Genomic DNA, 22,916 nt, shown 5'->3' with positions numbered 1-22,916 from the left:
GGCAGGGGCATTCAAGCAGTCACATTTTCTCAGAACAACAAAAAGGCGGTACAAAATTTTAATAAACTGTGATGCTGACATGCCTTTTTGAAATTCTGGAGCCTTTTTGAAATTCACACTCTTAGGGCACTTGTGCCGCACACTGAAGCATGATGGCTGCCTTGGGGAAAAGCACTTGTGCGACGGTGTTGCAAGGCTGAACGGCTGCTGTTTTCATGGAATACCATTTTTACTTAAAAAAACTCTTGACAGAATGTTGAAAGAACATATTCAGATTTGAGTAATGGGCAGACATTTTCTCAGAAGTGAATGAATGAAGCTTATCACTACAAGTAACCGTTGTCATTGATAAAAATCATTCCTGCAAGTGGCAATTAGAACTTTGAAAAACTTGATTGAGTTCATCACCAGGAGCTTGAAGCTTCCTTCCCAACACTTAAAGATCTTTCAGATCAGACTCTTGTTACATTAACAATATGATTTTTACAATGTTGTATAAAATGATGTACAGTAAGTCCTTACTGAATGCTGTCTGCAGATTCTTGGAAACAATAACTTTAAGGGAAAAGACACATAACAAAAGCAGTTTTATCACAGGTTAATTAATAGAAACAAGCTAAATTCATATGGCATATTTCTCATCACAAAAACATCACCAAACTGCTAAATAAAGATCCCGAACACTTCTAATGTTAAACACTGAAATAAATGTGAGCTATACATACATTTAAAAAAGATGAATGAAAACAAGTAAGAGAATTCTTTTCCAACCCACTTACTCCAGTTCAGAATCTTGAGTGGCCAGCGCCGTCCCAGCAGCTCAGGGTGCAAGGTGGGACCTGACCTGGGGCAGGACACCTTTCCATCAAAGGGTGCACACACACACACACACACACACACTCAGACTGGAGACACGCCAACTAACCTCACTTGGGATGTGGGAGGAAGCCGGAGCACCTGGAGAAAACCCCCACAGACACGGGGGAACATGCCAACTCCACACAGGCAGAGGCCCAGGCTGGGATAGATTTTTTCCTCATCAACATGATAACGAAGGGGCATTGAATGAAATGACATTATTCGGGGACCTGCTATATATATAGAAGATTTGTATAACTCAGTGCACTAATGTTTTCTAAATGACCAATGCCTTATGTTACACGGATGGGGGAAAGACTCATTTGGGCACTGCAAGACCAAAATGTAACAGAATACGAGAAGGACATTGACATGGCTTCAAATAAACTTTAAAAAGTTACCTGATTCTATTAAAGACATTTATAGTTATCTGACACATTTTGGTGTAGTATCGAAGAAAAATACTCACAATTATCTGAAAAGGCTATTAAAATATTCTCTTTCCTGCAACTATGAAGTTTTTCTCCCCAAATATTTCAACATAAACAACAGAGAACAACATACTGAATGCAGGACTAGATATGAGACTTCAACCATTTTCAACCATTTTGAAAAGATATTTTCAAAAAACATAAGTCAATGCCAGTCTTCTCATTATTTCTTTTGGTTTAGAAAATAGCTACTTACATCATATTTTTCAGTTTATAATCTCAAATATGGTAAATACCAACAGATATAACTGACACAGACAAATATTCTTTAGAGTCCTCAATAATTTTGAAGACTGTAAAGGGGTCCTGAAACAAAAATCAATTTGAGAATTGAACTAGATGAAATCAAATATCCCAGCTCTTTTGAGATTCTATGATTTTTTGCTGTGTGTGTGAATGACAATAGAAAATAAAATCTGGAAATGTCTTTTTTTGGTAAGATTTGTTTCTTTCACATGTTTTTTCTCTTGAGAATATGATATGTCAGTTCCATAGGACAGTCTTGAAAATAAAGTTCATAAAGGTAATTATAATTAAAATGTCACCAGTGGGAAATGTTAGAATACAGATTAAATAATAAAATGCTTGACAAAAATCTTATAAATATGTAATGCTTCAGATATTTATTTTACTTAATTTGAATTTATATTTATGAAATGTCTCATAAATTATATTTAAATTAATGGCATTTTTATTTTTCCCTCAATTTTAAGAAAGATAACAAGATGCTCCTGGCAGTATTGTATATACTGCAATCGTTTTTGCTTTTTTAAAATAGAGTACTATTTTTAGAAAACTATTATTAACATGCATTCAAAATCATTTTAAATTATTTAATCAAAACCAAAATAATCATAAGTTGCTGTTTCTAGTGTAAGTTGATGTTGGAATTTTGGTAAACGTTTTTAGGATTTTCGTGCCAATTAATGTAAAGACAAGAACAATCTGTTTACTCTATTAAAAGTACCACCAGATTTATTAATTTCTATTCCTAGTAGTATAGGCTTTTATAAACATAAAATGCCTAACCTATATTTTTGGCTTGCATAACATTCTAAACACCCGTCAAACTTCTTTGCTTTTATTCCTGCTCAACCCATCACACCAACCATCTGCCTAAATAAAGATATAAGCATCTGCTCTATGGCAAGTGGTCTCAGCGGCAAATGTTTCCATCCTTGTGCTCATGTCACTGGGGCTGGATACATTATTTGAACAGATGTATACAATGGGAAAGTGTTGTGCCCACAGTGAAATGTCTCCAACTGCTTTCTATCAAAGTGCTTAAATGTTATTTGCACCTGCGTTATGTTAATAATATAAAGGCAGCAGGGGTCTGACAAAGTGAGATGTGATGCTATGAAATATATTTACATGGTTAATTGGAGTTTCTGAGAGACTCTGCTGCCAAATGGCCACACTGACATTGATGCATGCCCAAGCAGGCTACCTGATTAGTAGTCTGCTTTTTAAGCGGTGGAAATATGGCTACTTCAAAGGACAAACATACTCATAATCTGAATTTCCTAATAAGAATATTCCAAACTCTAGTATTTTATCTCAAAATAGGAAAATAACTTCCAGTATAAAGCTCTTTTAGGCCACCCAGGTAATTTCCATTTTGTTTTACAAGGAAATTTCTATAGGTATGTGTGTGCTTTCCATTTGTACTTCTGTCAACAGCATAACATACTAATAATCCATAGTGGTATTTTGCAGAGGTTATTGCATTGGAAAGTTCCAATTTCCACATTAAGGAGTTAACCAAAACCAGCTTGAAAAATGTCAATTTGTACTTGGTCTGCAACATAAAACGGTACCAAAAATCCAAGAACAGCATTTACACCACTAGTTAAGATCAAAATGTTTCCATATGAATGTCACATATTTGAAAACATAATATTTTGGTAATACATAGGGAATGTTTTCCCCCAGAAATGAGGTCACAAAGCCATGTTAACCACTGAACGCAAAACATCAAATTATAGTGGTTGTCCTTGCTACTCTGCATTAAATGTGAAGGCTAAAGAGCCAAGGAATTTGCAATAATAGTTGTTTTTGTAGCTTTACTGAGCTAAGGACTTGTGGTCACTTTCAAAATAACACATTTATTATTTTATTAACTTGACATTGATAATATTAACTTTACATAAAGTTATTCTGAGTTAAATGTTACCCCAAATAACTTTTATTCTGCAAATTACTCTGCGATTTATATTGCTCTTTAATAGAGTTCACAAGGTGCATTCGCACACAGTTGATCCGCATTATTCACAGATTCCATATTTGCAAATTCACCTGTTTGCCTAAATTTATTTGCAATCCCAAAATCCATACCGGTGGCATTTTTGTGGTCAGCTTTAGATACGTACAGGCAAAAAATGTGAGTCACCTGATGTGCATGTTCTCAGCAGTGGTGGATGGATGCTCTGCCCTGTTTCAGCTCTCATGCTATAAACAAGTGTTGTCCTTTTCGTGGTCCATTTAGTGGCATATTTTTCACATTTTTTTCATTTTGTAATTTCACTGCTTAAAATAGCCCTCAAGAATAGTGTGACACACTGTCCAGGTATTTCTAAGCATAATGTGCCTTTTGAAGAAAATACATATGTTAGATAAGCTTTGTCCAGTTATGAGTTATAATTCTGTCTGTGAGTTCAATGTAATGAACAACATATATTAAATGAGGTGTCTTTAAACTGAAACACACATAAAAACTAGGTTCTGTATTGATAGTTGATGAAAATATTGTACTGTGACCAGAGGCTCGCAGGAACCTAACCCTGTATTTCCCTTAGGAGCAATGGTTCAGTATTCACTAATTCAGTGTTTGTGGTGATTTTATAGAATTTTTTATATTAGCTAATTCAGCGTTTGTGGCAACTAATGTGAATGAGGAGAACCAACTGTACCTTATCTCATTTGACTGCTTCAGGGCAAGACCTATTATCCCCCTTTGAAAGAAGAAGGCACTGAGGCTCACTGATTTAGCCAAGGTCACAGAGCCTCAAAAGAAGGGCAGAAGGATAGCCAGAGCTCGCTGTCCAGCTCTTAGCTTAGCATTCTTTTGCCAGAATGAGAGGAGAGAGGGGGAAGAACAAATAGGAAAGAAGCTTAAGAAAAAGCTCTAATACCATGTTTGAAAAGTGAACTGTAGTTGGATAACACAATATAAACCGTTTTTAGGTTAAATCATAAAAGGTAAACTCTGCTTATAGGTAGCTCAGTTTTATTAATTTGAATTGAGCTATAAGAGAGTAGAGCTTAGTTTGGTTTTCTTATTTTCCCTTTGTCCTTTGCTCCTTGCCTCTCCAAAGACAATAAATATTTGTTAAATAAACACCTAGACATGAGAACTATAGCTTGGTGTTTCATCAAAAAACAAAGATTAAAATGTTTTCACAGCATCTAAGTAATATGATTTTTTTAAAAATGTTTGAGAGTTTAACGCATTTTCAACAAAATTTAATATGCGTTTGATAACCCGCTACATGCCAGGGTGATTTAAAGCTTTCCAAATACAGAAAACTGATTAAGAATTTTATAAAAAACCCAATTGATACTAAGGATCTAAAATAATTAAGGTCATTTTTCTAAACTTAAAAAAAATCAATTAACTAGCTATCCCAAACTTTCTTTACTTGAGTTCCGAAACGCTATATTCACTAATACCAAAATGTTAATGTACTTAAGATACAGTACGTATTTCTATGTCTTTAAGACATAAGAATATATTTTTGGCTCTGCCATATTATTTGAAAAGCATTGTCTTGAATCAGAAAATCCAGGGGTTTTTTTGTTTGCTCGTTTTTAAAAAAATCCTAATCTGAATTTACATGATAAACAGTAATGGCTATGGTTTCACTGGTAAATAATGTTCAGGTTTTAAAATTAGTAGGAGTTGTACAGTGAATGCATATTTGGAGAACTGTGTGGTTTTGAAGGGGGTCCTGAAGGTCACTGTGTCTTGCCCTGGCCAGGTGGCTCAGCTGGTGGGAGCATCGTCTGTGCACCAAAAGGCTGCGGGTTCTATTCCTGGTCAGGGCACATACCTAGGTTGTGGGTTCGATCCTCAGTCAGGGTGCATATGAGAGGCAACCGATCAATGTTTCTCTCTCACATCAATGTTTCTCTCTCTCTCCCCCCTCCCTTCCTCTCTCTCTAAAAATCAATAAAAACCCATCTTTGGGTGAGGATTAAAAAAAACACCAGGGTCTTGCCTCAATGCATCTGCTGTCTCCTGACCCCCATTTATTATTACTTCATTGAATAAAAATAGCACTCACAATTTGAAAACTATGTTTAAACAATACAAATGTTATGACAGAGATGAGAAGTGTTAAAAGACCTGTATAAGAAGACCTTTCCACCTGCTGCAGACTTGCCTAGTAAATGGAAAAACTCGACTGTGAAGCTGGCAAATGACTAAGAATTTTGAATGACTCCAGTAAAACAGGCCCTCCCTGGACTGAAATGAAGGCTCACTCCCGACAATGAACAGTGGGACCTGTTTTAACCAACTGTGCGGGGAATTAAAATTCATCCTGCTTTCTCCAAGGTGCAAACTTCAATCCTTAATTAGCATAGCCACAGTGAACGTCTTACTAGCACATAAAAAACATAACTGTTCCTGTCACAGAAGCATGTGGCAAAGTTGCTCACTTGTGCTTTTCCTTATCTGTCAAGTAAATAAATTCATTTGCATTTTCCAATCACTGTTGTGGTTTTGTCTTTTCCTTCAACAAATTTAAAGTGGAAGTTACAACTGTAGTTGGCCTTATCATGTTGTTTTCATAACTATTTTTCCCTCAAAAACATGGTTTATCACTTGTTAGAATTTGCTATTTTCCAACACAAAATACCTGCCCTTTATATTTCTATTAGCTTATCATTGGAAAATGTCAAATAAAAAAGGGAAGTTATGGGAAAACCATGAATCCTGTCCCCAAATCCTGAGTGCATGAGAAGATAGAAAATTGTAACAAAATAAGTCCAATGAACTTTTAAAGAGTCTATAAGGAATACTTTCACAAAGAAAGTAATAACAATAACACTAAATTATAATGGAAAGCTTTTAATATAGTATAAACTTTTATTAGACTGATATTATAACATTAAATGTCTTTATCCAAAATTAGAAAAGATTTAAATAGAAGGCACTAGAATTTGTAATTAGTTATTCCTCTAGTTGTTTCCTAGCTTCAAACTCATATCCCTTGACTCCTAAACTCCATTGGCTTGAATTCTACATGTGTTAATGTACTGAGCAAAGGTCATCTCCTCTCTGCTATGTGGTTTCCTGACCAGCTTCAAAAGTCTGGCTTAACCAATAGTCCCTTCATTCAGATTCTCAAACTATGTCATACTCAGTTCTAATACAGTATTTGCCAAGCTTTATTCTAATTAATTACATACATGTCCGCTGTTCTAATAGAATTCTGTGTTTTGTAGAAGCACAGGCTCTTGCCTGATTTATCTTTGGATCCCTCAGAGCATCCGACATAGCTCCTGGTAAGTATTTCCTTGGTGATCATTCTACAATATGATATTTTATTCGGAGACAGTATGTGATGCAGTGGATTTTGTTAAGCCTTGCAATTCTGCTGGTGATGTCCTACCTGAATTTCATGCATTAATGTGTATAATATGTGTGTGTATTTACAAGTCTAAAATTCAAAAGTACCATAATTTATAGATAGCCATCAACAGTTTGTCAAATAAATAACTCAGCATTTAATTAATAAATGACACACACCGAGCAAACTTCTCATGTTGCATAAATGATTATATGTCATGACAGAAATATAAACAAAATCATAATTTAAAAGTCTGGTATTTTTCTTTGTTAAAAATGTTAATAGAATCCAGGCCACAGAGAAAGCATTTGAACAGATTAATGAGTAAATTAATGAAGAATTGGGGAATTCTTAGGCCTAATATATACTATACTGTTTTTCCTTACTTATATAATTTTCCATGATATAAATTCTAATTTCTGCCTAATTTGATTTAAAATGGTTTTAAATATTCATATATGTAATTAAGCACAATATGTTTGATCAGAGAAGAAAAAGGGAAATGATCTAAAAATAGATTATAAATATTCTTTATAAATTTACAGTGTGACACAGGGGACAAAGAGTGAGTTTTGGATTTTGATAGATCCTTAGACCTATCAAATCTTAGTTAAGTCACTTAACAGTTGGTGAGCTTGGTAAAAGTACCTGAACCTTCAAAATCAGAATATATCTAACTTATCATTAAGATTAAATAAAACAAAGGATATAAAGTTGGAGGTAGAGTGACTGTGACACTGAAGGCACTTGACTAATTCAGCTCTTTTAGCTATTATACCTTTTTCCCTGCCAAATCCTGGATTTGGGGCTTAAATATCCTTCGTTTCAGAAATAAGTGATGAAAAATTTACTAGAGCTAATGAATCCTAGCTAGGCTTCACTTTTTATATTTTGGCCAAGTCAATGGAGGTAACTAAGCTTATGCAACAGCTCAGAGAGGTAGACACACAAACAAAACAAAATCAACCTTGGTGAGAAGCAAAGTAGGCAAGAAGTGAGTGGTGACATGCTTTTGTTACTTCCCTGTATTAGCCAGAAACCAAGCAGCTCATTGTTTAGTTACACAGACGCACAACCTTTCAGAGCTGGAAAAAAGTGTCTAGTAATATTGGCTTTACTAATAGGGAAACTGAGGCTTAGGAGCAAAATAACTCGTCTGAGGTTCCATAGCTCGTTGGAGGCAGATCGGGTTCAGGAGCCCAGCTTCCCTGACATTTGTTCCAGTATTCTTTCTTTTAAGCAGTCACACCTCTCCTTACTTGCTCAGATGAAGGATGTCTATCAGCTAGGACACCGAACTTTCAAACCCTTGATGAGTTACCCAGAACTGCAGAAATCTTCCAAAGATATATACCACAATATACTCACAGGAAATGCACACTTTTTATTTCTAGATAGGGTTTACTGTCCTGCCCTGTCATTCTCATAGCCTTTCTTGCCCTAGTGTTCAGGCTAGATCTTGCATGAATCTCAAAAGCTCTTACTCTCCCTTTGGCCAAATGTCTGGATAAGAACCAAGCCACGGGGTTTGCTCTGTTTACTTCCCATGGGTCTCCTTGGATCATGCTTGGCCTTCTCAAGCCAGTAGGCATTCCAAGCAGGAGGCAGCTGTGCCTGTCTCATTACATTAGCCTCCACACACAGAGCGAGCCCAGATATTAGTCACAACCCTTAAGAATGATAGCCACCATCATCTTATAAATGCCTACTATGCTATTAGCAATATGCTAGGTGATTTACATATATTTACTCCTTTAGTATCCATATAACCTGTGGGGTAGGACTTATTAACTTCATTTTATAGATTTATAGATGAGAAAGCTTAGGTCAAGAGGTGTACCTAAGATTATGCAGTTCAGTGGTAGAATTGGGTTTCAAACCAAGATGATACATAGGGGCAGGGGAAAGACTTGAGTTCCTCATATAAGTTAGAGTTCACCTTTACTGTGAGAAAAATTTATTATTCTTTATTCAGAAAGGACTCTATCTCCACCTATAAATGGCTTTTCAGAAAGGTCCAGGAGCTCATGTTAAATCATGATTTCCTGTTTAAAAGTCATATGGAGGGTAAATGGTTTTCCTTATACTTCTTTTTAAGTGAGTATGGGAGGAAACAGGTCAAAGAAATGTGTAAGCAAATATCCCCTCCCTCTCTCCGTGTGTGTGTGCGTGCGCGCACCTGTGTGTGCATGCATGTGTATGAATTATATAGATACATATATTCTCTCATTAAAACACATTATTCTGCTTCACTAAAGCCAATACTTTGTAATTTCACTTGATATCTATTAGTGTCAGCTAATGGGCTAAGCTCTGTGAGTTTTGTGTGAAATGAGATGGCCCTGCTCTCAAGGAACTCTCAGTAAAGGAGAAATGTCTTAAAACCCAGGAATCTATATAAACCCAAGTAATTTACCAAAGGAAATAAACTTTCAGGTATATTAAAATTTTTGTTCTTAGTTCCAGGAAATAAGCCATCTATGGTTAGAGGGCAGCGACATGAAATGTATCAATAAAAACTATAACAGCCCTGGCTGGTTTGCTCAGTGGATTGGAGTGTCATCCTTGTACCAAAGGGTTGCGGGTTCTATTCCCATCAAGGCATATACATAGGTTGCAGGTTCGATCCCTGGCTGGAGCGTGTACTGATCCATATATCTCTCTCACATTGATGTTTCTCTTTTTCTCTCTCACTTCTCTATAAAATCAGTAAATATATCCTCAGGTGAGGATTAAAAAACACACTGCAGCCGGGCCTGGCGTGGCTCAGCGGTTGAGCATCGACCTAGGATCCAGGCGATCGGGGTTCGATTCCTGGTCAGGGCACATGCCTGGGTTGTGGGCTCGATCAATGACTCTCATCATTGATGTTTCTCTCTCTCTCTCTCCCTCCACTTTCCTCTCTCTGAAATAAAAAAAGATATATTTAAAAAAACACCAAACAAAAAAAACCACTGCAAAACAAACAAAAAAAACCTATAATACACATTACCATTTTCCTAAAAAGTGGCTTTTTCTTACCTTGATCTTTTGGTGGTAGTGATGAAGAATTCTGTATTATGATGTATTTGACTTGAATAGTAACCTCCCTAAAAATAAGTAAGCACAAAAAATAATTAGAAAATAATTAAGATGCCAAGTTAATACATACAAAAAATAAATTATAAGCTCTTAAAAAAGTCTTTCTATTTATAACTATATGAGTAATAAGAAATGAACTAAACTATTAAGAAACTAATGTTTTTATCTCATTCTCATTTTTATACAGACAGGAATTTACTGAATGTACTGGTGTGGGCCTGGAGAGGGAAGCAAAGCAGAATGGAGAGAAGGATTATATCTGCATCTCTGCCCTCATAGGGACAGGGAAATGTGCAAGCAGGCAGAGTGAAGATTTTCCTGAAAAAGCCCTCCCTGGTCATTGTTTCATATACTCTGTCTCAGAAAAATAACTAACATGTTTAACAATACAAGTAAAAGAAGCATAATTGCAATATAATCATTTGATGAACTATAATTCAGTCATTAAAATGTGATTATGAAGATTATGAAAATGTTGATGATACAATGCATTAGATGAACATACTAAATGACATAAACAGTAGGATGACAACTATAGAAACAGAGGCACAGAAAAACTCATACAGGAAATATATTAATATGTACATTGGCATTGTGTTTGGTAATGAAATTACAGATGTTTTCCCCTCCATTTTAGCTATTTTTCAAATTTCCTATAATAAGGGGTTCCATATTAATAAACTATTTGAATACAAAATTAAAACAAAGTCCTTGAAAAAATTAGGTAAATATTTTTATAAGCCTCCATAGAAGTGTTTCTAAACATGACACCAAAGACAGAAGCAATTAGGGTAGAAGCTGATGAATTTTTCTATTTAAAAACGTAAATGTTTTTTTAAATAGAAAATTAGACAAAATTAAAAGGCATGACTTCTGCTTCCAGGCAATACTGAGTAAAATTCACTCAATAAGCGAGCACTGTGTTTCAAAAACATTGAATTTTTAGTTAAAAATCTTCCCTCAAAGAAAACTCTGGGCCCAGATGGTTTCTTTTGTTCTAAATATTTAAGGAAGAAATAATACCAATTATATACAAATTGAAAAGGAGGAGATTCTAAATATCTAATTCTAAGAGTCCAGCATTACCCACATACCAAAACTAGACAAAATGCCACTAGAATGAAAGAAACCTCCAGACAGATCCTTTATAACACAAATGCAAAAGTTATAAATAAAATTTTTAGCAAATCAAATCCATAAATATAACATATCCTGACCACGCATGGTTATCCCAGTAACGCACACTGGATTTAACATTTAAAGTCTATGTAATTCACAATATTAACAAACTAAAGAAGAAAAACTCAATGATCATTTCAATAGATAAAGAAAATGTATTTGATAAACTCTAACATCCATTCCTGATTAAAAATTAAACTTTTAGAAAACTAAGAATAAAGAAAACTTCCTCAAACTGGTAAATGCTGTCTATGAGAAATCTACAGGTAACATCATACTAAAGACTGAATGCCCTCCCTCTAAGTTTACAAACAAGAGAAGAATATACACAATCACCACTTCTCAATATTTTACTGAAAGCTCTATCCAGTTCAATGAAGCAAAAATGAATAAAATGCATACAGATTGGGAAATAAAACATAAACTGTCTTTATTTGCAGATAGCATGATTACGTAGAAAATTCAATCTATAGAAATAACTAATAAATGAGTTTAACAAGGCTGCAGAATACAAGATCAATGTACAAACATCAATTATATGTCATATGCTAGTAACAATCAGAAACTGAAATAAGTTAGAAATTAAATTTAATATATTACTTGTAACGGTATCAAAAATATGAAATAATTATGAATAAATCTAACAAAAGATGTGAAAGAACTATACACTAAAAACTATAATATGCTGATGAAATAATTTTTTTAAAGCTAAATAAATGGAGAGATATACTGTTGTGTTTATAGTCAGAACAGTGATAAAAGGGCAATTTTCTGAAAATACTAGATTTATTTATTTATTTTAATATATCTTTATTGATTTCAGAGAGAGGAAGGGAGAGGGAGAGAGATCCTGCATGCCCCCTGCTGGGGATCAAGCCCACAACCGGACCCGGAACAACGGCAATCTCCTGGATCCTAGGTTGATGCTCAACTGCTGAGCCATGCCCGGTCAGGCAATACTAGATTTATAGGTTCAATGTAATCCTAGTTAAAATCTCAGTATACATTTTGTAGAAATGAACCAATTTATTCTTTTTAAAAAAATATGTTTTTATTGATTTCAGAGAGAGGAAGGGAGAGGGAAAGAGAGATACAAACACCAATGATGAGAGTCATTGATTGGCTGCCTCCTGCATGTCCCCAACAGGAGATCGAGACCACAACCAGGGCATGTGCCCTGACTGGGAATCCAACGGCAATCTCCTGGATCCTAGGTCGATGCTCAACTGCTGAGCCATGCTGGCTGGGCACCAATTCATTCTTAATTCACATGGAAATTCAAAAAACTTAGAATAGCCAAAATCACTTTTTAAAAAAGGAAAAAGTTAAAGAATAATACTACTTTAGTTTCATGACTTACTATAAAGTTATAACTATCAAGACAGTGTGCTATTGATATAAAGATAGACAAATAGATCAATGGAACAGACTAGAGGGTCCAGAAATAAGCCTACACATATATGGCCCACTGATTTTTCATGAAGTTATAAAGGGAAATCAGCAATAAACAAAGAATAGTCACTTTAATAAATGGTTCTAGGAGTACTGGATATCCATATGCAAACAACAACAAACAAACCCAAAAGGTATCATACACTTACATGTAACAGCTAAAACTACAAAATTTCTGTAAGGAAACATTATGGCCTTATACCAGGCAAAAATATCTTACATAGAACATCTAAAACATAATCCATAAAATAACTAATAATCTGGACTCCAAAATTAAAAACTTCTGCTCTTCAAAAGATACTGTTAAGAGAATGAAAAGACAAGCCACACAGTGGGAGAAAATAATTGCATACAATAAATATAATAAGAAATTATACCCAGAACACTCTTAAAACTCAGTAATAAGGAAACAAACAATGCAATTTTTAAAATGGGCAAAAGATCTGAAGAAATACTTCACCAACAAAGATAAGGCTTGCAAATGACATGAAAAGATGCTTAACATCCACTAGTTACTAAAGAACTGTAAATTAAAATTACAAAGAGATAGTGCCATCTACCTATCAGAATGGCTAAAATGGAATAAAAAAGACTATATCAAGTGTTGGCAAGGATGTAGAGGAACTGGAAGTCTTATGCATGCTGGTGGTAATGCAAAAAATTACTTTGAAAAATAGTTCGGCATTTTCTTAAAGATACTCCTATCATATGATCCATCCAGTTCCTTCCTACTGATCCAAAAGAGAAGAATATGTCCATTCTAACAGAAATGAACAAAAATTAAAAACGTAAATGATGAATGCCATCAATATAGCAAGATTTAATACAATATGCTTTATAAATCATATATATGATTACTTTTAATTTCAGTTAATATGCCATATTTAAACAGAGTTGATTAAAATGAAAAGTAGGTGAATTGGTTTCTTGAGAAGTAAGCTTGATGGTAGTGGAAATGGAAGTCTTCCATTTATTTTTAGTTGAGGAAACCTAAGATAGACATAACCTTGTCTTTGTTATTCTGCCTAGCCAAGGTTCCCAAAACCAAATTTAGATAAAGAGTCTTACAGAATATATGAAAATCATTGTCTCCATACTCAACAAGCTTACTAATGTCAATCCATGGTGTGAATGTGTTTAAGTGCATGCTCTTGAGTGTGTATGTGGGCACCATACACAGAATTGCAATGTGGACATTAATCTAGATTACTATTTCCAGGGAAGGATTTCCTAGAAAATACACATCATACATGAACTGACTGACACAATGCCATTAAAAAAAACACATCGTAAGATAATAAATTTGTCTAGGAGAACTTGAAATATGAAAATATAAAAAAAGGTAATAAAGTCTTTGGCTGCATTAACATTGGTAATTTATAACAGGCTCTTCTTTATATATTAAGATAATGCTACTAACCCACCACTCACTGGGCAGCTGCTTTTCTCACACACCTTGCTCTAGTTTTGGTCCCACTACAAGCTTGTGGCTCTTGAGTTTAAAGCAATGCATAGTGATTGCCCCACAGGTTTTAGGCTTGAGGCTAGAACCAGAGTTGGTGAGTCCACAGATGACAGCTTCACCTACACTCTATTCTATACTGTAAGTCTTCTGAATTGAGGGCTTATTATGCGCTAGACCTACAAGGTAATTCACTCACACCTCTTATCCTCACATGAAAATCAGCATTGTTATCATCTTTCAAATGAAGAAACTGAGGCTCAAAGAAATTAAGTAATTTGCTCAAGGTTACTTACTGGGAATGAGGTAGAATTAATTACCCAGGAATGTCTAATCCCTAAATTCATAGACATGCTCATGCTCTCCTGTGTACAGATCCTCCTCTGTCCCCTATCCTTCCTCCCCTTTTCTCCCTCATGCACACACTAACATACATACAAGTGTGGACTAAGTCAATGGAAATATATTCAGAATGTTTTTGTGCTGGATACTAGAATTAAAGGAAAATTAGTGAAACAAAGAATGGAAACAAAGTAATAGGGAGAAGTGATTTAGAGAAGTTAGGAAAGGAGTGAACCTGTCAAATTCTTTTATTCAAGGGGAAAAGATAGTCATCTTCAAATATTGAAGAGACATTATTTGGAAGAAGAATTAGACGAATCCTATGTAACTCCAGTGAGCAATTAAGATTCCTAAGACTAGTGAGGGAGACAATTTACAAGAAGGCAAATTTCAACTGGATATAAGGAAGAACTTTCTCATGACTATTGATATTCAACTATGAAACTGATTTCCTATTACACTACCTGCAATATTGATCTCTGTCACTGGAAAAGCTGATGAAGCTTTTTTTTTCTTTTTTTTTTCTTCAGTCCTAAGAATACAGCAAGGTCTCAGAAAGATTGTATAACACCAGACATCAAAGAACTGAAAAAAATCACTTTCCTTTTACTATACAGCATTAAGGAAATGAAAATGGTCATGACACAGAAAAGAAAAAAGGAACTGCCTAAATGAACTTGTAATTGTGAAGTATTCAATGCTGCTCTTGTCCTTTTATACACTTGGGTATTATTTTAAAATTTTTTATGCATTTGAGCATGAATTTTCCTCATGAGGAGTAATTTCATGTGCCCATTATATTTCACTATGTTTTTTCCTTTTCAAATCAACTTTACTGAGGTATAATTTTATACAAACATATACACCTATGTAGTAATCACATTCTTTTTTCTTCTATATTTTATGCTGTTTTGACATATTAGGAGACTGGTTGGTTAGACAGAGTGCCCCTTCCAGGGCTAGCTAATTCTACAGATAGCAAACAACCAACTCCCCTGTGAGAGCAGCTTTCAGATGCAAGCCAACTAATCCCAAATCCGTATCTCCAATTATCTTCTTTGTCCAGCTCTCATACAGCAACTCAGTATTTCCCCTGGGTTAGATCATTACCCCAGGGCCAGGCACTGAACAATTAGGACCATCCTACGCCTGAAGCCATTGAAATCATTCAAAGTAGCCAGTCCTAAACTGTCTTGCTCTGCCTTGCCCTTCCCAGGGAAACCAGAGTAAAGGCTCTAGGCCATGCTTTCCCAAGGTTCCTTGCCTCCTGACTAACCCTGGAACTTCCCCATGTGGCCTTGAATTTATGGCATGTTCCTTCCTCTTGGGAACTATAAATAATGGATTCTTCTTTCAAAGGCAGTTGTTTCTCTGTAATCTTACCAAAACTGATTAAAATAAGCCTGGGATATATTTCAAGAAAATATAGAACCATAACATTGCCTCAAAAAGTTCTCTCCTCCTCTTTTACAGTCAATCCCTACCCCTCACCCCTGGCCCCAGGTAATCACTGATGCTTCCAATCACTATAAGTTAGTTTTGCTTGTTCTAGAATACAATATCATTTCATATCAATCAAACAGTATCTGTTCTTTTGAGTATCAGTAGATTATTCCTTTCTATTGTTGAATGGTATTCTATCCTATGACTACAACACAATTTGTTTATCTCTGGTGAAAACCTAGGAGTGAAGCCACTGGGTAGTAAATTAAGTATATGTTTTACTTTATAAGCAATTGCCTGATCTTGTTTATCTTTTCAAAGAACCAGCTCTTGGTTTCATTGGTCTTTTGTATTGTTCTTTTTTTGGTCTCTATGTCATTTACTTTCCCTTTGATCTTTACTATTTCCTTCCTTCTACTTACTTTGAGCTTTTCTTGTTGTTCTCTTTCTAGTTCTTTTAGTTGTAGGGTTAGTTGATTTGAGATTTTTCTTGCTTTTTGAGGTAGGCCTGTAATGCTACGAACTTCCCTAAATGTTCTGCTTTTGCTGTGTCCCATAGATTTTGGGTTGTTGTGTGTTCATTTTCATTTGTTTCCAGGAAGTTTTTGATTACTTCCTTGATTTCATTGGTAAACCGTTCATTGATGAATACCATGTTATTTAGCCGCCATGTGTTTGAATGTTTTTGAGTGTTTTTATTGCAGTTGATTTCTAGTTTCATATCATTGTGACCTGAGAAAATGCTTGATGTGATTTCAATCTTCTTCAACTTGTAGAGACTTATTTTGTGTCCTGACATGTGGTCTATCTTTGAGAATATCCCATGTGCACATGAGAAGAATGTATTTTCTGAAGCTTTGGGGTGTTCTGTAAATGTCGATTAATCTATCTGAACCAGTGTGTTGTTTAAAGTTGCTGTTTCAGTGTTGATTTTTTGTCTGGAAGACCTATCCAGTGATGTCAGTGGGGTGATAAGTCCCCTACTATGACTGCTATTGAACTCTTCCTTAAAGTCCTCCAATAGTTTTATAAATATATTTAGGTGTGCTTATATTGGGTGTGTATATGTTTATCAGGATTATATCCTTTTCTTGGATTGATCCCTTTAGTATTATACAGGGATCTTTGTCTCATTATGGCCTTTGTTTTGTAGTCTATTTTGTCATACATAAGTATTGCTATCCCTGCTTTTTTCCCCCTTTCCATTTGCTTGGAAAATTCTTTTCTATTCTTCCACTTTCATCCTGTGTGACTTTTGTTCTGAGGTGGGTCTCTTGTAGACAGCATATATTTGGATCATGTTTTCTTATCCATTCAGCTACCCTATGTCTTTTGATTGGAGCACTTAATCAATTTACATTTAAGGTTATTATTGATAGGTACTTATTTAGTCCCATTTTTTTATTCTTTATGCCTATGTTACTCTATTTCTTCTTACAGCCATCACTTTAACATTTCTTGCAGTGCTGGTTTGGCGGTAATGAGCTCTAGCTTTTTTTTTTTTTTGGTCTGGGAAGGTCTTTATTTCACCTTCAATTTTGAATGATAGCTTTGCTAGAGAGAGTAGTTTTTATTTCAGATTTTTGCTTTTCATTACTTTAAAAACACCATGCCATTCTCTTCTGGCCTGTAATGTTTCTGTTGAGGAATCAGCTGACAGCCTATCTGAGCTTCCTTGTAGGTAACTGACTGTACCTTGCTGCCCTTAAGATTCTCTCTTTGTCTTTAACATTTGCCATTTTAATTATGATATGTCTTGACTTGTATCTCTCTGAGCTCATCTAGCTTGGGACTCTCTGTGCTTCTGGAACTTGGGTGACTTTTTCATTCATTATGTTAGGAAAGTTTTCTGTCATTATTTCTTTAAACAGTTTCTCTATCCCTTGCTCACTTTCTTCTCCCTCTTCAACCCCTATGATGTTATGTTGTTCCATTTTATGATGTTCCAAAGTTCCCTTAAACTGTTCTCATGCTTTTTAGATATTTTTCCTTTTTGCTGCTCTGATTGAGTGATATTTTTCTATCTTGTCTTCTAATTCACTGATTCGATCACCTGCTTCTTCTAACCTATTGTTAATTCCTTCCAGTGTATTCTTTATTTCAGCTATTTCATTCTTCATTTCAGACTGGTTCTTTTTCATGGTTTCTAGTTTGTTTTTCATGCTGCTGAGCATTCTAAAATCCATTAGTTTATACTCTGTTTTTGATAAATTGCTTGCATCCATTTCATTTAGTTCTTTTTCTGGAGATTCTTCCTGTTATTTCATTTAGAGGCCTGTTTCTTTGTTTCCCTATTTTTGCTGTTTCTTTGTGTTTGTTTCTTTGTATTGGATAGGACTGCTATGCCTCCCAGTCTTGATGAAGTGGTCTTCTTGTGAGACCCAGTAGTGTAGTCTCCTTGATCTTCTGAGCTGAGTGCTCTAGGAATGTCCCTTGTGTGGGGTTGTGCGAGCCCTATTGTAGTTGGGTCTTGATTGCTTTTGTCCCATTCAAGGGTGGTCTCAGCCCTCACGCTTGCTGAATGTGAGGTACAATCCCGATCATGTCAACTGTTATATAGGTGCTGACAGAGCCAAATAAGACAAAATAAGACCAAGTTGAACATGAAAAAAAACAAAAAAAACAACAAAACAAGAACAAGAAAAACTGAAAAAAGAAAAAGAAATAAATAAAAATACTAAAAGACATGAGACCAAAAGAATTAGAGGGGGAAAAAGAACCAAAGCAGAGAATATGAAGGAAAAGAAGGAAAAGAACTAGAGTAAGAATAAAAATAAATGGAAAAAAAAAAGAAATAATTTTAAAAAGTAATACTAATGAATAAAGTAAAATATAGAGTAGGAAAAGAAAAATGGGAAATGAGAAAAAAATAAAATACAAAAAATAGAAAATAATTTTAAAAATAGAGAGAAAAGGATTGACTAAAAAGAGAGAAATAAAAGATATAAAAGAAAAAGAGGGAAAAAAACAAAAAACCTTTGGACCTACTATTTGTGGAGCTTGGTGGATTTTGCTCTTATGTTGTTGATTCTGGCCCATTGGTGTCAGTCCTGGACCTCCTGGGAGGTTCTCTGGTGCAGGTCAATGTGAGTCAATGTCCCTGCCTGGCCCTGGACAATTTGACTGAAGTCTGGCAATGTAGAGTCCCAATTAGACCAGTGAGTGGATCCCCCATAGCCCAGAGGCTGAGTCTGCTTTGGGACTCACACCTTGAATGTCCCTTTTTGGAGCTGCTTTCCCTTCCTCCATGGAAATGGGATCTTAGGGGGAATTCTGGTCTTGGCCAGGATAGTTAGAACAGACTTGCATTGGGGCTGGTTCCCAAAGTTTGTAGGATGGGGGGTGCACACTTTCTCTCCTTCTAATGCCTCAGCTCTACCTTGCTTGCTGGCACCCCTTTGCTACCACATTGAGGAGGAGGGGATAAACAAATAAAAAATAAAAAAAACAGCCCCACATGGCACGCCAATCTTTCATCACCATTGGCTCCCATTTGGCAGGGCCTCCACCCATGCTATGACGAAGCCAAGTATCCAAGTACCCCGTGCCACAGACCCAGCTGCAGGGGTACAGGTTTTCCAGTCCAGACCCATTCCCCTTTGTCTCTGGTTGCTGCAGACTGGGGCAGAACCAGCTTTTCCACAGGTTGGGGAAGGGGGGGTTCCCTGCACTCAAGGTGGACAGGACCAATCCTCTTTCCAGAGCCCCACTGTCTAGCCCTGTTGGCTCTCCAACAAAAGATCCTCTAGAAAGTAAAGGGTCCCTCAGATTCATTGGTGGGTGTGCCCGTCTGACCCCTTTTCTGGCCCTGAACTTCAGGATGTGACTTGCCTGCAGACACATTTTGGGCCTAACTTCCCCTATGTGGGACAATGGCTATGGTAGGGTGCTTGCACTGCTCTCTATAGCAAGTCTCAGCCTCAGAGTCCCACCACTTGGAGATGTACCTTTTTAACTGAAACTTCTTACTGTGTAACCTTGGATAAGTTCTTTAATATTTTTGCTAACTCAGTTTCCCTAGAGAGATAGCTTCTAGTCAAGATGGCAGGGTAGGTAAATATGGTACTTGAATCCTCCCACAACTAAGCTACAGAACAACCATCACTGAGAATCTCTTCAAGTCTAGCTGAACATAAATCCTATAACTAAGAAAATATGGATGAAGCCATGTTGAGGCTGATAGAACGGGTGGAGACCCAAAACAGGTTAGTCCCACACACGTGCATCAGTTAAAAATCAGGACATTCAGCAAGGGAGCAGGATACAAAATTAACACCCAGAAATCAATGGCATTTTTATATACCAATAATGTACTCTCAGAAATAGAAACTAAAAAACAATTCCATTTACCATTGCAACTAAAAAAATAAGATACCTAGGAATAAACTTAACCAAAGATGTAAAAGACCTGTACTCAGAAAACTATAAGACACTGAAAAAAGAAATAGAGGAAGATATAAACAAATGGAAGAATATACCATGTTCATGGATTGGAAGAATTAACATCATTAAAATGTCCATACTACTGAACACAATCCATAAATTCAATGCAATCCCTATTAAAACTCCAACAGCATATTCACAGATCTAGAACAAACACTTCGAAAATGTATATGGAACCAAAAAAGAACCCAAACAACCACAGCAATTTGAGAAAGAAGAACAAAGTTGGAGGGATCACAATACCAGATATCAAGTTATACTACAAAGCCACTGTAATCAAAACAGCCTGGTACTGGCACAAGAACAGAAATATATATCAGTGGAACAGAACAGAGAACCCAGAAATTGACCCAGGCCATTATGATCAATTAATATTTGACAAAGGGGCAAGAACATATAATGGAGTAAAGACAGTCTCTTCAATAAACGGTGATGGGAAAATTGGACAGGTACACACACACACACACACACACACAAATAAAACTAGACCACCAACTTACACCATACACAAAAATAAACTCAAAATGGATGAAAGACTTAAGTGTAAGATATGAAACCATAAAAATCCTAGAAGAAAACGTCAGCAGCAAAATCTCAAACATCTCTCGTAGCAATATGCTAGCTGATACATCTCCTAGGGCAAGAGAAACAAATAAGAAAATAAACAAATGGGACTACATCAAAATAAAAAGCTTCTTCACAGCAAAAGAAACCATCAACAAAACGAAAAGGGAGCTTATTGCATGGGAGAACATATTTGCCAATGACACATCTGATAAAGGGTTAATATCCAAAATATATAAGGAACTCATACAACTTAACAAAAGGAAGACAAACAATCCAATTAAAAAATGGGCAAAAGACCTAAATAGACACTTCTCCAAAGAGGACACACAAATGGCTAAGCAACATATGAAAAAAGTGCTCAACATCGCTACTCATCAGAGAGATGCAAATTAAAACCACAATGAGGTATCACTTCACACCTGTCAGAATGGCTACCATCAACAAATCAATGAATGGTAAGTGCTGGCAAGGGTGTGGAGAAAAGGAAACCATAGTACACTGCTGGCACAAATGCAGACTGGTGCAGCCACTATGGAAAGCAGTATTGAGTTTCTGCAAAAAATTAAAAACTAAACTGCCATTTGACCCAGTGATTCCACTTCTAGGAATATATTTTAAGAAACCAAAAACACCAATTAGAAAGATCTTATGCACCTTTATGTTCATAGCAGCTCAATTTACAATAGCTAAGATGTGGAAACAGCCCAAGTGTGCATCATAGATGAATGGCTAAAAAAGCTGTGGTACATTTACACCATGGAATACTATGCAGCTCTAAAAAAGAAGGATCTCTTATCCTTTGGGGCAGCATGGAGGGAACTGGAGAGTATTATGCTAAGCGAAATAAGCCAGTCAGAAAAAGATAAGTACCACATGATCTCACTTGTATGTGGGATATAATGAACAAAATAAACTGATGAACAAAATAGATCCAGAGACATAGAACCATAGAACAGACTGAGGGATCTCAGAGGAAAGGTGGGGTTGGGGGGGAGTGGGTGGGGAGAGATTAATTAAAGAACTTATATGTTTATAAGCATAATCCATGAACAGAATTTGTATGGGGAAGACCTGGGGGTGGGATGGATGTTGGGGGGAGGTGATCAATAGGTGTAAAAAGGGGTCATCTGTAATATTTTCAAAAATAAAGATTAAAAAAAAATAATAAAAATAAAGCAGATTGCTCTTCCCAATGTGGGCACCCTCTAATTCACTGAGGGCCTGAATGGAACAAAAGGCAGGGGCAGGGGGATTTCTTTCCTTCCTGCCTGCCTCTTTAGAAAAAAAAAAATTGGGAGGGATCTCTCAGGTATGGAGGATCCCCTTTGAGGAGGGAGGGGTCCTAGCCCCGTACAATGCCCACCAGCCCAGCGTTCCAGTGCTGGGAAGAGAAATCCCTATAACTTCTGGATGTGAAAATGAGCAGGGACTGTGGCTAAGATGGAAGGTTTCTGGAGTCCCAGGCATTCCTCTTAAAGGGTTAATGCATGAACTTAGACTCACTTGTTCTAGGCTTCAGCACTGGGATGGCAGCAAGAAAGGCACCAGGAACATAGAAGGAGGAACTGAAGTGCCTAGCATCAGGGAAAGGGCTGGAGGTGCAGCTTTCTCCCAGACAAAAGTATTGGTAGAGGCCACTGTTCCTTTGCTGGACCCTCCCCTCACAGAGCTGGCAGGCGGGTGCTATATCTGAGTCTCCATCATACTGGTTAACATAGTTCCCTGGCTGTGGTAATTTGCTTAGACCCCGCCCCACCCAATTCTCAGGCCCATGCAAGATGCTTCCATACAAATGACCTGTTTCAGGTTATGCTTTGGAGTTTCCTAAAAATCTCTCAAAGGTTCACAAACCCCAAAAAACATCATCAGGACTCAGTGTGCCCTATACCTCTTATTAAGTGGCCCTAGGTGTGACACTGGCAACAGTCAGGTTTGGCTCACAGCTTGGCCACTCCTGGGCACCTCCAAACACAGCACAAGTAGCAGCCATTTGCAGAATGCTTTGTAGCTCATGCGTGGTGG

The 22,916-nt window shown here is 36.3% G+C and overlaps 1 protein-coding gene across 1 annotated transcript in view; it reads right to left on the bottom strand.

Moving 5' to 3' along the window:
* Positions 1 to 22,916, bottom strand: part of ZNF438 (zinc finger protein 438) — a 217,073-nt gene that overhangs the window by 18,803 nt on the left and 175,354 nt on the right. The window contains 1 exon segment of the mRNA XM_081156151.1: positions 9,947 to 10,014. The gene's annotated coding sequence lies outside the window, so the exon portion shown is untranslated.

The sequence above is a fragment of the Miniopterus schreibersii genome (assembly GCF_964146895.1).
Source record: "Miniopterus schreibersii genome assembly, chromosome: 1".
Lineage (NCBI taxonomy): Eukaryota > Metazoa > Chordata > Mammalia > Chiroptera > Miniopteridae > Miniopterus > Miniopterus schreibersii.
This window is presented reverse-complemented; position numbering and strand designations above follow the sequence as displayed.